We start from the raw sequence: 18906 nt of genomic DNA on the forward strand, positions 1-18906 counted from the left end.
CCCCATCCTGACTCTAGCCCAGGGGCCCCCATCCTGACTCCAGCCCAGGGGCCCCCATCCTCCTAAATCCGGCCCTGGGTAGCCAATTTATCTGCCAGAGAGTTTTGCTTCTGACTTTTCACCCGTTGATCTATTTCATTTAACATTTTGTTACCCTTCACCTTAGCCATACTGTTACAAAATTGTTTTGTAAATGGGCATCATCTGCAGCTTCTTTTTTCAAAATAGCCTCTAAGCTGTCATCCATCTTCTTTTGCTCTTCTGTGTTTACCTCAGTCTCGTCCTGCCTAAAAAATTTCTGGTCTTTCAATTTCTTCTCTCCTCTCATCTCAACTTCCTCAATTTGATGGAGTCTATCTCTCTCCTGTTCTTCTCTTAACTTCTAGCCTAAATGCAACTTAACCCTCTCTTGAAATCGCTTTTCCTCCAAAAGAGCAATGTTGGCAGCTTCTCTCTTTTCTATAGTATCCAGGTTGTCGTAAACGATCTTACAATCCTCGATTGACAGGGGCTCAACAACTCACAATGTAATGCTTCTGCTATTTTAATTTCAGTCGATTTCGCAATATTCTTTGGCGATTTAGGAAAACGCCAACATGAGCAGCTAGCCACAGCAACAGCAGCAACAGCAGCAATGGAGGAGATCCGAGTTCACCTTTGACCCAGAACTTAAAGGGTGGTGTCCCATTTGACCCGCCAAAATAAAATGCGGGTGATTATTTTATGCAGGTTACACTTTCTCTTCTCTCTCCTGTTCTTAACTTCTGGCCTGAATGCTGCTTAGCTCTCTCTTTGAAACGCTTTTCCTCCAAAGAGCAAAGTTGGCAGCTTCTTTCCTTTTTATAGTATCCAGGTTGTCGTAAACAATCTTCTTACAATCCTCGAGAGATCGGACCTTTTGAGGAAGCTTCATCTCATGCTTGTTTTGAACTGTTTTGGACTGAAAGTCATCATTTTGGTCCCCAATACTTTGCTCAGTCTTATTGTGGGTGCTGAGTTTCTGCTGCTTCTCCTTCTTGGTTTCCTCCAATCGTCGCAACCTTTCTGACTCCATCAACGAATAAGATCCTTGCTTTTTAACCTTGGCCATTGTTATCTTCTTCTGCCATTTAAATTCAACTTGTCCATCCCATCCATTGGTCATAGACTTATGCATTTCAACTTTCTTTTCTCTCTCCTTTTTGTCCACCAACTTTTGGGCAAACTCCTGCTTAACCATTTCTTTTTGCAACTTTTCGTCCTCTAAAGCGTCTTTGACAATTTCTTTTTTCTTTATTTCCTCCAGATCTTCATAGCTCATCTGCTTACATCGGTTGAGAAAAGTATCATTTTCAGAAACTTTCTTCTCCCTCTGTTGATTAAAATCTTCTGACAGATGGCCTTCACTATCATCCTTGTTTTCATAGGTCATATTCTTGCAATAGTCTTGAAATCATTCCCTTCCAAGAACCTTTTTCTCCCTTTCGTGACGTCCGTTTTCTGACTGACTGCCATCACTAATGCTCTGACATTTTTGCCTTTCCTTCACAATCTCTTCCTTTGGATTTTCAGTTACCTTTATGCCGATTTCTTGTTCTTTTTCGGATGAGAAAGACTTTTCAGACCATTTGACACGTTTGTGTTTGGGAGCTTTTTCTTTCTTTGTTTCTATTGGAGGTAATTTCATAACTGAGCTTCTGCCATTGCCTTGTTCTGTCTCTCTCTCAAAATTTCCACATCTCGTTCGTAAACAGTTTGGTTTGTAGGTCTCAGTTTCTTTTGTTGCGTTTCCTAATTATTGCCTCATCTTTTTCTTTTATCTCCTGTTTGAATCTGTATTCATTGTCCAGTGCAATCATTTTCTCTACGTCATACATTTCTTCCATGCCTGAAGAGAGACTTGATCTGTATCCTGAGCTTCCACTAACATCGGAGTTCGTTGTGTCGCAATTTTCCTTTTGCTCATCTGATTTTGTCACGTTCTGGCTCTTCTGCTTTTCTTTAGGTTTGTGTCTCAGCAGTCTTTCTCTCATTTTCCTTTCAGCTTCTACATCTCTGGTAAAATTTGGTAGATTTAAAATAAAGCAGTTTAAAGAACAATCCTGTTCTTGAAGTTGGTAAGGGCAGTTCAGATCTTTATTCACTTCTGTCATTGTGCTTAGCAATAACCCTCTTGAGTAATCTACTAGAATCCATCTACCGTTTCTTTCTTACACTGGTAAAAATTCAGTTCACTGTAAGTAAGTCTAGGCAAAGTAAGTTTGTTGCTACACCTCTGGTTCTAGAAAACAAGTAACAAGATATTAGATTTAATAACAGATTTAATAGAATTCATAGGAAATAAATTGTTGCACACTTAATCTATCTGACTCCATAATGGCAGCCATTTGTTGCCTTTCAATTTCAATCTTTTCCTTCTTCTGTTGTTTATCTTGAATTTGAGCATCCCATGTGTCGGTCAGAGATTTTTTCGAATTGGCTTTCTTTTCTCTCTCCTGTTCTTCTCGTAACTTTTGGCCTAAATGCTGCTTAGCTCTCTCTTTCCAACGCTTTTCCTCCAAAAGAGCAAGGTTGGCAGCTTCTTTCCTTTTTACAGCATCCAGATTGTCATAAACGATCTTCTTACAATCCTCGAGAGATGGGACCTTTTGAGGAAGCCTCATCTCACGCTTGTGTAGTACGCATGTGGACTTAAAGCCTTCTTTTGGGTCCCCTATACTTTGTTCAGTCTTCTGTGTGCTTAGTTTCTGCTGCTTCTCCTTCTTCTCGGTTTCCTCCATTCGTTGCAACCTTTCGGATTTCATCAAGGAGTAAGACCCTTGTGTCATGGTGGCTTCTATTTTCCTTGCCCACATGCAGAACACAACAGGAGGTCAGATAATCAGTAAAAGGAGGTTTATTGAAACACACAGTTGTGATGGGTGAAGATGGGGGCTCCAAGGGATGTTTCACACGTTATCGGCTCTCTACAAAATAAACAAGACTTTTGGGCAAACTCCCGCTTAGCCATTTCCTTGTGCATCTTTTCCTCCTCTAAAGCGTCTTTGGCCATTTCTTTACTTCCTCCAGAGTTTTATAGGCCATCTCCTTACGTCTGTTTAGAAATTTATCCTTTTCAGGAACTTTTTTCTCCATCTTTTGATGAACATTTTCTGACTGAATGCCTTCACTATCCTTATTTTCATAGGTGCTCTTCTCTGGTCAGGAAGTCCACCAACATGAGCTCATCTCTGGATGTCCAAACCGTCCTCAGTCTTTAGAGCCATCAGCCACATGATCATAGAGGTCTGGATAGAATAAGAGCAGAAAAGATTATGTGAAAATTTGAGAAACACCACAGGTGATAGTAAAGAGAAACACTTATCTTAAAGGGCAAGATATAAGACACAATAATGTGTTTATATTTCATCTTTCTCTTCAGGTTTGTCAGTTTTCCCATTTTCCTCATTCATTCAGTTTATCAGAGTACTTTCCTCCTTTCTTATTTTTTATCAGTCTGCCATTATTCTCAAACAGAGACGTATCACAATCTCCTCCAATAACATTAGAATGTACACTGCCTGGCCAAAATAAAAGTCGCCACCTGGATTTAACTAAGCAAATTGGTACAAGCCTCCTATTGGATAAGTACTGCATAGGCAATTATCTTTCAGCTGGCAACAAGTTATTTAACCCCAGCTGATGCAATGAGTAACTACTCATTTCTTAAACAACCATGGCAGAAGACACATCCTGTGGTCGTGGAAAAGACGTTAGTCTGTTTAAGAAGGGTCAAATCATTGGCATGCATCAAGCAGAGAAAACATCTAAGGAGATTGCAGAAACTACTAGCACTGGGTTAAGAACTGTCCAACGCATCATTAAAAACTGGAAGGATGGTGGTGAACCATCGTCTTCCAGGAAGAAATGTGGTCGGAAAAAAATTCTGAATGATCGTGATCGATGATTACTTAAACGTTTGGTCAAATCAAATCGAAGAAAAACAACAGTAGAACTCAGGAATATGTTTAATTGTGAACGCCAAAGCATTTCCACACGCACAATGCGAAAGGAACTCAAAGGTTTGGGATTGAGCAGCTGTGTAGCCGTAAGAAAACCTCTAATCAGTAAGGCTAACCAGAAAAAAAGGCTTCAGTTTGCTAGGGAGCATAAAGATTGGACTCTGGAGGAATGGAAGAGGGTCATGTGGTCTGATGAGTCCAGATTTACCCTGTTCCAGAGTGATGGGCGCATCAGGGTAAGAAGAGAGGCAGGTGAAGTGATGCACCCATCATGCCTAGTGCCTACTGTACAAGCCTGTGGGGTAAGGCTAACAGAAGAGGCTCTTAGCTGTGTGAAGCTGACACCCCACCCACGTTAAAAAATTCAGCAAATAGTCTGAATGGTTAGTGCTCCGTTTGTGCAGTTTTGGTTTCTGAGATATTAAAAATAATTTTTTAGGTCATCTAGAGTTCACCATCCCCCCATATCGCTCCAAAACAAACCAAAGTAGGCTAGTTCGTTAGTGCTCCGTTTGTGCCGTTGAAATTTTTGTTAGTGCAGTTTTCGTCTTTGAGATATTAAAAGTTATAATTTTGGCCGATGACGTCACGCCATCATGTTCCAAAACAAACCAATGTGGGCTAGTTCGTTAGTGCTCCGTTTGTGCAGGTTTGTGCCGTTGAAATTTTCGTTTGTGCAGCTTTCGTCTTTGAGATATTAAAAGTTATAATTTTGGCCGATGACGTCACCGTCACCCCTTCTTACGCCAAAACAAACCAAAGTGGGCTACTTCTTTTAATTCTTCAGATTTTCAGCTGTTGTACAATGTGTACCTTTTGTTTTGAACTTCAATAAAGACTTAGAACAAGAAAAAATGTCTCATTTCAAGTGATGTTTCAAGATAGCAATGTTTTCTCACGAACGTAGCGTTCTCTCCACAATAATTGAATCCTGCTAATAAAGGACATGCAGCCCTGACCCTAACGTAATGTGTATAACCTGTTCAACTGTGCTTTGATTTCGGAGGTGGTCTGAACAATTATATTCACATTGTTGACGTACTGTCTGCTGATTATGCAGCAAACGTGTAAAAAACATACATTAGCCTATAACGGTTAAAAAAATAGAAAAAAAAATCCACAGCCAATTTGCTAGTTGCTTGAGCAAAGTTTTTGCAGAGTAAAACGGAAATGTGTTATTGGTTCAAAGTTCATCCAAGTAATGTACTTAATATTTAGTAAATCAATTTTCAATGCAACGACTTTCATTTTATCCAATTTCTTACATTAAATGTGTATGGGCTTCAAGGATTTTGAAAAGCTAACTGTTGACATAGTTCTCACCCAACTGGGATTGGCTCCACCCACACTGTAGTGAGCCCCCTCCCCCACCACCCCCGATCTTGTTTTGGCGGCAGAGCAAGTGTAATTTCAACCTCTCGTTAATATTCTAGCGGTCTCAAATCGTTTTGAATAAGTCATTTTTGGAATTTTTTTCAACCCCGATTTTGATTTTTGAACAAGGTAAGTAAATTAATGCTCAGGTTTCACATAAAATATTGACTCAATGCAATCCATCCCCATAAAAGCAGAGAGGATGTATGCAGGGCTAGCTTATATATGCATTTATTTAAATTCACAACTTGTATTAAGTCAATATTTCAAACCTTTTGAAACATAGCGAGGCATCATCTTGCAGCCTTTACATTTATATTGAATCATTAACACTTAAGCATATGCACAAAGGGCACATCTTCTGAATTCAATTAAAAAATTTATTCCAAAGGAAAATTAAAATTTAACAGGTACTTACATTTTCAAGTAACAATGCATTATTGAATTATATATTTTTTTAATTAGCTTAAATGTTAGAAATTAAACTGGGAAAACCAACTTGATATTTTTAAATTCAAGGCTATTTTAAGTATGCAGACACTGCTAGAATACAATTTGTGGCTTCTTTGAAATCATGTAGGCACTAATTATTTTAAGCAATGCTAATCAAAGCCTTTTTATTTTTTAACTAGATACCTCGACAGCCAGCGGTAGACAGAGAGTCTCTTTTCGCAGTTCTCTGCAACTCAAAAGAGGCCATTCTAGAAAACGGCCATATAGCCACTCCAGCTGCCGCTGTCTGGACAGAGATAAGTCAGCAGTTGGGAAATAAAATGTCTGCAAAAAGTCTGTACACATTTGTAAAGCTGAACAGACACAACATCTGGTCATGCTTGGAAGTTAATCAAGGAAGTGATCCTGAAAGCCGTGTGGACACAGAGTTTGACTCAGACACCACTTCTCCTGGTCAATGTTCAGAGTTTCAGCTCGACGTTCCATTTGAAGAATGGATTAAATTTATACCACAAAAAGTTGAATATAATGACAAGTTTTCATCATCTGGTAAAAGGAATTACACAATTTTAAAACCTGGCACATGGAGTCATATAATTAATGATGTGGTTTGGAAAAAGTTGAAAAGCACTTGTACATTTGTATTACAAAGAGCAAAAGTTTATCCAACTGTCGCTAGCAAGTACATTGACATCACAGGTTTCTGTAAAGAGTGTCAAAGTCGTGTTAAAATTACATGTGACAGAGCCAACTGTCAACAGCCCAATGGTGCTCCAGTGTTCCATTGAAGGCGCCGACATCTCCCTGCACACTGGCCAGTCCAAAAGATTCATGTCAGGAACCCTTCGTGCACAGATTTCAGGAGAGTTGTGTGAGGGCAGGATGGAACCATCTGTATGGAGGTCAACAAAGGCATCAGAGTTCATGGATATTGGATATCCCGAGCCAAGTCACCTTCCAAACCTGGCAACCTTACGAAAAGCCAAGCACGAGAGAAAAGATTTGGAGTTAGGCGACAAAGACCCTGTTCTATCTTTGCAGTTATTAAAGTATAGCACACCCAACAGTGGCAGTATAAGAGATATTGGTCTGGATAAATTCTTTTGTCACTATTGGAGTCAAACTCAGATACATGTTTATAAGGCACTGACCAAAAAATGTCCCTCAGTAGTTTGCTTTGATGCAACTGGTTCAGTTGTCAGAAAACTGGCAAGTCATAATTTCAACTTTTAAAGTCAAAATTATGACAGTCATAACTTTGACTTTAAAAGTTAAAATTATGACTTCAAGTTGGTCTTATTTTTTCTTTAATGGCAGAAATGGGCTTCCATATTATGACAAATGTTCCATATTTTGACTTTCAACAGTTTTGAGCTCTGCCTAAATCTCAAATGAAAGGAGTTTTCTACTCAAGACAGGAGAAATTTCAGATTATCAAGGCACTGTAAAGTTCATTGTTCAAATCAACACAGTTTCTTATTTGACTGTATAATTAAATAGCATTTTCAAAAGAGTCACTTTCATGGTTCATTACTTCTCAATTAGGATAGAAACCCTTTGCCTCACACTACAGATATTTGGGTGTGTCAATAGCAAACCATGAGGCACATGCAACTTCATAAAAAAACAAAAAGACAATTACCAGAAATATTGTCTTACTCTAACTGTATACACGATTTATAATACCTTTTCTACCAAAACATAGCAACATCAATTGCATAAAAACGACACCGAAAACAATACTTACATGACAGGAATGTGCTGGAAGACGAAGAACTAAAACAGAAAGTACAGCCTACAGCAGGTGAAATTAATTGTCCCCTAATTGGATATAATTAGGGGACAATTATACCCAGGATCACATTCAGACGTAATCAGCTGAATCTTAAACTCTGAAAGCGCCAAATAAAGTAAAATCAAATCTAGTCATTTGTATAATATAATCCTTGGGTGACATTGTGGTCCATCTTACATACCAGTTGGTGGTGGTGACATAATAGCGGTAAAGCAAACAATTTCTTGTTTGGAGCAAAATGGGGGCGGATGACGTCATGGGCCAAAATGATAGCTTTTAATATCTCAAACGAAAGTTGCACAAACGAAAATTTCAACTGCATAAACGGAGCACTAACGAACTAGCCCACTTTGGTTTGTTTTGGAGTGATATGGGGGGATGGTGAACTCTAGATGACCTAAAAAATAATTTTTTATATCTCAGAAACCAAAACTGCACAAACGAAAATTTTAACGGCACAAACCTGCACTAACGAACTAGCCCACTTTGGTTTGTTTTGGAGCGATATGGGGGGATGGTGAACTCTAGATGAGCTAAAAAATAATTTTTTATATCTCAGAAACTAAAACTGCACAAACGAAAATTTTAACGGCACAAACCTGCACTAACCATTCAGACTATTTGCTGAATTTTTTGACGTGGGTGGGGTGTCAGTTTCACACAGCTGAGGCTCTTTGGCTCACTTATATATTAAATTAGAAAATATTGCCCTGTTTTTTGTTTCATTCTTTTTAATTGCCCTGTAGGCAGCAATTTATTCACATATATGTGCATTTATTATTATTGATACTTTAACTAAAGATAAGTTGTACAAGTTTATGTGATTGGGACGTTGATGACATGTTCGCATACACCTCAGAAAGTGTGTAGTTGTGCCCCTGCATATATGTATACATACGTGTCTACATATGTGAATGTGTTCCTGATGAGTGCAAAAACATAAATGTCCCGAAAAAAAGTGACAACTCGCCAAAACTCGTTGTTTGACCTTTCACGGTGTTCTTAATTTTCTTGCATCCAACAGCTTTACTCAACTCAGTCCGTTAGTTGGTGGAAAAAACTGTGAAAAGTTATTTGCGTTTTGCTGCCATAATTCTAACATGTACCTGAGTAGCTCTGCACAGCAGCAGCAGGTTGCCGTCGCTGCCTCACAGGTGTAGCCGAGCGCGAGCGTCTTAGCGCTCAAGTTGCGGTTAAAGGCGGCTCGGAAAAACAGGCTACAACGTGTTAACGCATTAAACTGTCTAAGCTGCTGAAAAAAGTGACAGAGGGCACAGATATGGGAAGTGCGAAAGCCCCTACTGTATCAAATCGATACAAGAATAACAGAGGGTTGGCCATTTATAGGTAAAATCAACAAACAGCTTTCAGTCCAGCGGGCTGCACGGCTGACTCTGTGGGCGGGAAATGCATCCCAAGCGTAGAGGAGACGAAGGGCAAACCGCGGATCGATGTAACAACCGAGAAAACGCTATATTTTACCCATCTAACCAGTATACCACGCACTACCATTCCCCAGCGCCACCCTACTCTGTCGATTGTTCTCCTCCTCCAAACTTACTTTTCTTCACACAACCATAATTTAAAACCTTTTCAGATGCAAAACAACTCTTACACTGATTCGGCCTCTAGTTAACGTCAAATACACAATGTCAAACACAAGCTTCCGAAGACGATGCTTTTTAAAATTGGCTACCGTCTAATATACTTACACAAGTAACCTGAGCCGCCTGTTTAACTCTGTTGAGTTTCGTCCTGAAACGCTGTAAATTGAGCGGGACTATTTTTTGCCATGTTCTAGAAAACACAAAATTTAAAAACAATGACAAATATGAAGACAATATAAAAGAATAAAACCTACCCACCACCTCTATGCCTTTCCAAAATGTCCACCAACGCATCAAAGAATGGGCTCTTCGCGCCTGCCGTGCTGACGTTATGCGCAAGTGCGTCTCATTTTTTTACGCTTTGAGTGACCATGACGCCAGGAAAGAAAAACTCATATTCAAAGGCAATTTAAGCAGTACCATGAACACTGTGTTCCACGGTGCACAGTGTCTAATAAATATAACAGTCGTTTAAGTTTTTGTGGATTTCCAAGCGATCCTGACTTTAAAAGACGATGGCTTGTAACTTCAAGCTAACATCGCATAGCAACGTTTGCAGCCTTCACTTTCCTCCGGATCAGTTTCGTCAGCCTAAAACTCCTGGTGGGAGAAGAATGGTAAAAAAGGAACCGTCCCTGTGTTATTTCAATGGAACAACTTCTGTGTTCAGCCTGAAAGATCCAGTGTATGGGAAAGAGAGAGCAGACATTTAGCTTCTGTAAGCTAAATGTGGCTAAGCTAGCTAAAAATGAATAACCAGAGTTTTAAGCCTCCCGCAGTTCTAAGTGTGGTGGAGTGAACCCCTCCTGAGATTTTTACCGTGTGTATGGTTCTAGCCGGTTTAACAGATTGTGATTTAACGAACTGAAAAGCGGACGGATCACCCGCTGCCTGATCATGACATCTACCTCGCTCTACCGCGCTTTTCTTGAACCCCGTGCAAAGACTGCAGGAGAGGTAAACAGTTAAATCTAGTCGAAACTTTTACAAAAGTGGAGAAATTGAGCAAACAAGGTGGCTTCACCTCCTCACCTGAACATGGGGTTATCCATCCTCCTCCTCCTGTGGATCACACAGGTATGTTTTGCTTTCCTGTCATTATTTAGTATAATAATTTTTAAAGAGCGGATTAGATTCGTTGTTTTTATGGGCCACGGGAATTCTGCATGACGACATGTATATGTGTGGTTTAGGCACATGATTAGCGTTACCAGATTTGCTGGGTTTTTGATATGGACGGCATGATGAAGTGGCTGTATCTATTCTAAAATAATATATTCTGGACACTTTTTATGAAAAAACTACTTTCTTTGGCTCTTTTTCAGATGGTCTGTAGTTGGGAATTTTCCATAAAAAAAAAGAAATCTAAAAAGACAATCTCTATTTTCTGTCAGCAAAATAAAAAAGACTACTAAAGATAGCCATGAATTAATGTTTTAATCAGATGCAGCAGCCTAATTGACATCTAAGAAGGAAGTTTCAAAGAAGTGCATAAAGAAATAAACATTTTGGTGCAAGTCAAAACTTATCTAAAATGAGATATTTTAAAAAACAAACAACAAATGCTTATTTCCTACCACCAATATCAAGGAAACTACTAAAGATTGCCAAAATGTATGACTTTACATTATTCAACAGCCTAATTTATCTGTAGTAGAGAAAGTTTATTTAAATCTGATAACTACAAATTTGGGGAGTGGTAAAAAAAAATACTCCATTTTTGATTTTCTTTTGTTTTGTTTTTTTCTTTAAAAAGTAGCTTTGGCAGCATTTTTGTGGCCTAATAAATCTTTATTAAACAGTTCCTGACCCCTACAAAAAATTGAGCTTGTTAAGATCACTTCGTTGGTTGGGAAAATAGCTTTTGGGGCTTGGTTTCAACATATATTTTTTAATATATCCCAAAAATGTCACGTCTGCTGTTAGTAGCCAATATTGAAATTTGTTTTATTTTTCGTGAGCCGCCGACGAACCCGGCCCCTCATCGCTTCCCAGGACCACAACTTCCGCAGTCCAAGAGCCCTCTGGACTCTCCCTGTGCGTTCCGCCTCTCTGTGCTTCCGCCCACCCTGTGGGTAGTTTTTTTGCGTTTGGGACTCTTGGCCTTTCAGTGCCTCCGCCCAATTAGTTGGGTTTGTTTTTTTTGTTGTTGTTGCCTCGGACTCTGGCCCTCCGCCCCCCCTTGTGTGTTTTGAGTTTTGGATTTTTTGGGGGGGGGGTACTGTCGTGGTCTATGTTTTCTGAGTTCTCTGTGTATGTTTATTTTGCGTTTTCTGTGTTCCCTTGATTAGCTCCCAGGTGTGTATTGCTCCCTGATTACCTCACGTGTATTTAGTATTACCTGTGTGTCTGTGTCTTCGTCGGGTCCTAACGTCTCCTCCCATGTTCTGTGCAGTTGTTTGTATCTTGGCGTATTGGATGTCCTTCGTTTTACTTGTTGCTACCAGTGCTGAACTACTGTTTTCCGCTCAACTGTGCCGCCAGTAACTTAGTTACTTTCCAAATCAAGTAGTCAGTAATCTAACTAAGTTACTTTTTCAAGGAGTAATCAGTAGTCCAATTAAAGTTACTTTTTCAAAGTAACTATGCCATCACTGATTATTCTTCATTAAACCTACATCTACTCACCTTATCCGATTCATCACCGTTTTGCCTCACCTCCATTACACCAAAACATGACAAAATCAGAGAACGACTGTTGAGACAAAAACCTAAAGAAAAGCAGAAGAGACAGAAAATTGACAAAATCAGATAAGAAACAGAAAAATTGCGTCCCAACCAACTCCGATGTTAGCGGAAGCTCAGGATATAAATCAAGTCTCTCCTCAGGTATGGAAGAAATATATGATATAGAGAACGTTGTTGCTCTAGACCAGGGGTTTTCAAAGTATGAAAGGGTGAGCCCCCCTCCAAGGAGCACAATGCCTGCTGCGCCTCCCCCCCCCCCCCCCCGAAGGTGGTGGGTGGGGGGGGTTGTAAAAACTCCACCTTCAGCTCCGCTTTGGCCAAAACCAGTGATGGCATAGTTACTTTGAAAAAGTAACTTTAATCGGATTACTGATTACTCCTTGAAAAAGTAACTTAGTTATATTACTGACTACTGACTTGGAAAGTAACTAAGTTACATTAAAAGTAACTGTTTATTTACTTTCAGCAGCTGCTAACAACAACGCTCCACCTCCTGTGAAAATCACATTGATCTTTGCTAATACTTAATTGTAAGCTATTTTATAATGGTAACATCAACAATGTGTCTCCACTGATAAGGTTGAACTGAAGAGGAGATTGTACAAAAAAACAGTACAAAAAATAAAAAACGTGAGTAATTTGTGTGGTCCTCTGTTGTCTGGAAAACTCTAAGAAGGATTTTAAAGCCCCCCTCCCCCAGCCTCCAGATTCTGCGTTACGGCCCTGCGTTTGGTGTCACAGCACAGAGCTCCTCCTGCAGCTCCACAGCTCAGATGGCTGCACAGATTTGTGACACTTATCTTAATATTAATAATTATAATGATGTTAAGTTGCCATTATAACTATTGGAAACTCCGGACACGTTCATTCGTGGCTGTTTTCATGTTTATTGCGCTGTCTCGATGTTTGCAGTTTTCTGGAGCGCAACGCGAAACTCGACGTCATTCAGAGGTAATATATTAACTTGACATCAACAAAGACACAGCGGGACGGATCATCCGGGAAATGATGGACAGTGAGAGACTGACTAAAACTACCTTAATGACGGACAAATTCTGGGATTTATTATGAGTCTGCTTATTTCCAAGCCCAAATGAGTAACTTCACGTTCAAAAACGAGCCCAAAAAGGCGCAACCAGCAACTCGTTAAATTTTCAAACGACTTAAAAAAAAAATGAAGCCCAAAGCCGCTTATAATAATCGGACTTGGCGACAGAAACTCAAAATAGTTCCAGTTTTTCCTCCAACAAAATGCGCATCTCCCTCCATTGTTTACATTTCTGTCGCATAGAGACGTCGGTCACTTGACAAGACGAGTAGAGGAAATACGATTAAATTACAAAAGAAGATGGTAACGCAGTAACGCAAAAATGATTTTGATAAGTAACTGTAGTCTGACTACTGGATTTGAAATAGCAACGCGTTAGATTACTGGTTACTGAAAAAAGTGGTCCGACGTCAACGTTACTAGCGTCACTGGCCAAACATCCTCTAAGGGGGAAACATTTCCACTGATCCCCACTCCACACGCGCACCCCACAGTACCAACTTTTCCTAAATCCACAGAGTTGATCGTGTGCGTAAAAGACGTTTCTCTCACATCAGTAGACAGCAAGCAGATAGCTTTTCCGGTTTATTTTTTCCCTCGCACCGCGCCTCCCCTAAAGTGCTCTGGCGCCCCCCAGGGGAGGCGCGCCTCACACTTTGAAAACCGCCGCTCTAGACAAAGAATTTAGATTCAAACAGGAGATAAAAGAGAAAGATGAGGCAATAATTCGGAAAGCGCAACAAAAGAAACTGATGCCTAAAAACCAAACTGCTTACGAACGGGATGTGGAAATTTTGAGAGACAGACAGAACAAGGCAATGGAAGAGGCTCAAATACGGGAAGTTATGAAATTACCTCCAATTGAGACAAAGAAAGAAAAAGCTCCCAAACACAAACGTGTCAAATAATTTGAAAAGTCTTTGTCATTCGAAAAAGAACAGAAAATTGCCATAAAGGTGACTGAAAATCCAAAGGAAGAAATTGTGAAGCAAAGGCAAAAATGTAAGAGCATTAGTAATGGCACTCAGTCAGAAAACGGACGTCAAGAAAGGGAGAAAAATGTTCTTGGAAAGGAAAGTGTCAGGTTCCATGTTTATCTGTGTATTTATTTCTAGTTTTCTTGTGTGTCTGAGTCTCTGTGTTGTCCTGTCTCCCCTTGATTGCTTCCCAGGTGTGTCTCATTCCCTGATTACCTCCTGTGTATTTAGTGTCACCTGTCAGGTCTGTGGACTGTTTCTGGATTATTGCATCTGGGTCTGCTCACCGCCACCTCCACACCTTATGACAGAAGGACCCGACCAACTTGAAAGGTGAGCAGCTGGATTACCACCATGGACCCAGATGAAACGCAGGAGTTGTTGGAAACTATACGCGAGTATGAGGAGGCCATGGCCAAGCCGTACGTGGCCTGGAGAAGGCTCGGATTTGCCATCCGGTTGGGTCTGCTGCTGGACTACTGGGTTCCGCGCTTTCCGCACCCGCGGCTGGAGAAATTGCAAAGGGAGGCAGAGTGGGAGCGTGAGGCAGCGCTAGCGGTCATGGCTGGAGAACCGCTGCCTCCCAGACCCAAAACTCTGTCCTCCCGTTCCACCACCCGAGCCCCGTCATCTCCAGTGCCTCCTGAGCCAGCAGCAGCCCTTCTGCGGCCGGAGCCGCCAGCAGCCATTCCGCGGCCGGAGCCGCCAGCAACGCTTCCGCGGCCGGAGCCGCCAGCAACGCTTCCGCGGCCGGAGCCGCCAGCAACGCTTCCGCGGCCGGAGCCGCCAGCAACGCTCAGCGGCGGAGCCGCCAGTAACGCCAATTGAGACAAAGAAAGAGCCGCCAGCAACGCTCGCGGCCGGAGCCGCCAGTCGCTTCGGAACAGAAAATTGCCAGGTGACTGAAAATCCAAAGGGCGGAGGCCAGCAGCTTGCGGCCGGAGCCGCCAGCAACGCTCGCGGCAAGAAAGGAGAAAATGTTCTGGAAAGGAAAGATTTCAAGACAATTCATGAAGATGAGCCTATGAGCAAACAAGCCGGAGCCGGCATTCAATTAGAAAATGTTCATCAAAAGAGGGAGAAGAAAATTTCTGAAAAGGATACATTTCTAAACCGATGTAAGCAGATTGGCAATTTCTTTTTTCCTTATTTTCTCTAGATTTTCATAGCCCAAGACGCTTTAGAGGAGGAGAAGTTGCATAAAGAAATGGCTAAGCGGGAGTTTGCTCAAAAGTTACTTGACAAACAGGAGAGGGATAAGAAAGTTGAAATGCAACAGTCTTTGACTGATGCATGGGATGGTCAAGTTGCATATAAACGGCAGACGAAGATAGCAATGGACAAGGTTAAACAGCAAGGGTCTTATTCCTTGATGGAATCTGAAAGGTTGCAACGATTGGAGGAAACCAAGAAGGAGAAGCAGCAGAAACTCAGCACCCAGGATAAGACTGAGCAAAGTATTGGGGACCCAAAAGAAGGCTTTAAGTCCACATCACTACAACACAAGCGTGAGATGAGGCTTCCTCAAAAGGTCCCATCTCTAGAGAATTGTAAGAAGATTGTTTTATGACAATCTGGATGCTATAAAAAGGAAAGAAGCTGCCAACTTTGCTTTTTTGGAAGGATAGCGTTTCAAAGAGAGGGCTAAGTAGCATTTAGGCCAAAGGTTACGTGAAGAACAGGAGAGAGAAAAGAAAGCCAATTCAAAAAAATCTCTGACCGACACATGGGATGCTCAAATTCAAGATAAACAACAGAAGAAAAAGGAAAAGGCTGAAATTGAAAGGCAACAAAGGGCTGCCATTATGGAGTCAGATAGATTGCATCAAATTGAGGAAGTTCAGATGAGGAGAGAGAAGAAACTGAAAGACCAGAAATTTTTTAGACAGGACAAGACTGAGGCAAAGACAGAAGAGCAAAAGAAGATGGATGACAGCTTAGAGGCTATTTTGAAAAATGAAGCTGCAGATGATGCCCGTTTACAAAAACAACTTAGTAATAGTATGGCTAAGGAGAAGGGTAATAAAATGTTACATGAAATAGATCAACGGGGGAAAACTGAGAAGCAAAACCCTCTGGCAGATAAATTGGCTGCCATATATGAACGTAAACAGAAGAGTGACATGGGCAGGTTTGAGGTTTGAAGTGCTTCCTGGATATCGAGCTGAAGAAAGCAGACAGAGAAAGGAGCCCCAACAGAAAGTAAAGACACAGGACAATGTGACTGATAGAGGAAAAGATGTTCAGTACAAATCGTTCTTAGACCAAGACAGTGACCGCGACATTCCTGATAAGCACAGGTGTCGTGAAATACATGAAGAGATGGGGGGCAGTGGGTGATTCACAGCCTTCTGCAGATCTTGATGGCTGCAGAAGGTCATGAAATCATCTGAATCAGCTGTTCTGAAACAGAGGCACATCTAAGCATATCAGTAGTGATGAACCAGACGACACAGAAACCTCGACGCATGCGCAGAGCAAACAAGACAAAATCCTGTGTCGGTGCGCGGGTCACTGTAAGGAAAACCATGTGACCGCTGCAGTTCCCGTTTCGTTTGGATGTGACCGCGACAAATTGTATTGATGAGGGAGAAACTGTGTGGACACGTTTTGTGGGTTTTGTTGGATTGAGATACTCTGTTCTTCTCTTTGTGTTCGTTTTTGGATCAACAGAGGAAGAGGAAGTTTTCCCCCGTGTGGGATCATTTTGATCGTATCACGGAAAATAATTATTCTGTTCTCATTTCCACTTTTGATAATTTTTCTTTCAGTTTATTAAAATTTCTTTCCATCGGATATTGGAGTTAGTTTACATGGATTAAATTGGACTTATATTGTAGGGGAATAATGTAGGATTTGCTTTCAAGTTTTGTCTTACTGTAACCGGAGCACTTCCACAATGCTGAGGCATCAACGTGCCCAGCATCAGGGGATGAACCGGTTAACACACCAGTCTTTATTGAATTTGCCTGCAATTACTTTCTACGTCCAGCAGATGTCACTGTAAGTGACAACTCCAGTCCTCAAGAGCTGTTGTCCTGCAGTTTTTAGATGTGCTACAGCTACAAAACACTGGAATGAAATGGTTTAATTACCTCCATCTTGTGTAGAGGCCTGCTAATGACCTAATTATTCTGTTCAGGTGGTGCAACAGAGGCACATCTAAAAGTTGCAGGGCAGTTGGAGAGCCACCTGTGCTCCAGAGAAACACCCTTAAAAAGACAAATAATACGCTGTAATAGGGTGAAAATGACTTACCTATCCTGTCTCTTCATTTGACCATTAGATTACACAAATAAATTATTACTATACTGATTGGTTTAACATAAGCTGTGTACAACCCATGGGCTTCTGTGAAATTGTTTGTTGAGAACACAACACTTTAGATGGCTATTGAATTTACTTCAGTGGAGTCACTTTGATGGTAAATCGCTGAATTAGTTTGAAATCTTTATTTGCGTTTGAAGTTTCTGAGATTCAATCTAACATTAATTCAGCTCACTTGCATGTGACCTAAAGTAACTAGATTATACACATTTTTGTCTTAAAAATAAATGAATAAAAATCTACATGGTACATGTTTCTGTAAAGTATGTTAAAAGTCACATTATGCTGTACATTTACATGCTGGACGCGTCACAACACTTTGGCCCTCAGTACAGTCAAAATGGGCACCACGAATAACTGACCAAGATTAGTAATAATGGTGCATTTACCCCTTTATGCATTTTGATGCTGGACTACAATAAGCATCACAGTTGCATATAGTTGTCCTCCACATATGTTAATTTTAAAGAGATCACGGATGATCTCTTTAATTAAAGTTAATCTCCCATGCCCACAATAGATTATGACTTAATTCAACAAAATAAAATAGAAACAAAAAAATCATCAATTTGATCTAATTGCCCAAATTGGAGGCCAATCAAGAAAAAATCTTAGTGTATAAATGATACATTATTCAATTTATGTAGCAGTGTTAATTCAATTCAGTGTGATTATTGTTATTATTCATTTATTACTAATAAGAATATTTTTATTATATGAATTACAATTACTAATTATTCACATGTTGTAATGAATAATTTGCACATGAACATGAAAGGTACAACACAACATGTCAAACAACATTACTAATAAATTGGAAATACTTAAACTACCCACTTGTTCAATGGAACTTAGTTGAACAAGCTCATCACCTGCTTCACCATCAGTTGTTTCTGATAAGTTTTCTGTATTAGGCTGAATTTGTGGGAGAAAAACATACGAAACCACGTGGAAAGAGAAAGAAGACTGTTGATGGAGTCTTAAGTGGAGAGTCAAAACTTGTGCAGGTCACTTGGAAGAGAGCGTCAGGAATAAATAATTCTGTTTTCCTCCATCTCTCTCAGCTCTTTGCAGACTTATACACACATAGAGCCCATGTGTGCAAAGCTAAGTTTGAACGAAATGACACGCTGGTAAGGCCGTCTTTAGGGCGTAGCTTAGATAGCGGCCAAAAAAAGAAATGAGAAACTACAGTTAGGTTCCTCATCAAAAACCTCTTTTGATGAGGAAAACACTGTTGAGCAGATTTAATGGGAAACCAGGTGATTGTGTTTTGCACATTGTTAAATCTTTATCAATTACAGTCACATTGGCTGAAGACAGTCTAAATTGTTGAAAAAAGTTACATTTGTTTTAATATGAATGAATTTATTTGGAAATGTTTTGATGGTTTGAAACGTCTCTTTTACTAGAAAGTGTGAATCACTTCAGAGCTTTTCCTGGTTACCATAGCAATAGCAACCAATGTTACACTTGTACCTAACTGATGATGTCACTGAGATCAAATGCTTTGTGTCATAGATTGTGACATCAGCTCTGAAACCTCTTGAATATCTTGTTACTTGTGTTCTAGAGCCAGAGGTGTAGCAGCAAACTTACTTTACCAAGACATACTTACAGTGAACTGAATTTTTTCCAGTGTAAGAAAGAAACGGAA

The sequence above is a fragment of the Gambusia affinis genome, linkage group LG02 (genome assembly GCF_019740435.1).
Source record: "Gambusia affinis linkage group LG02, SWU_Gaff_1.0, whole genome shotgun sequence".
Lineage (NCBI taxonomy): Eukaryota > Metazoa > Chordata > Actinopteri > Cyprinodontiformes > Poeciliidae > Gambusia > Gambusia affinis.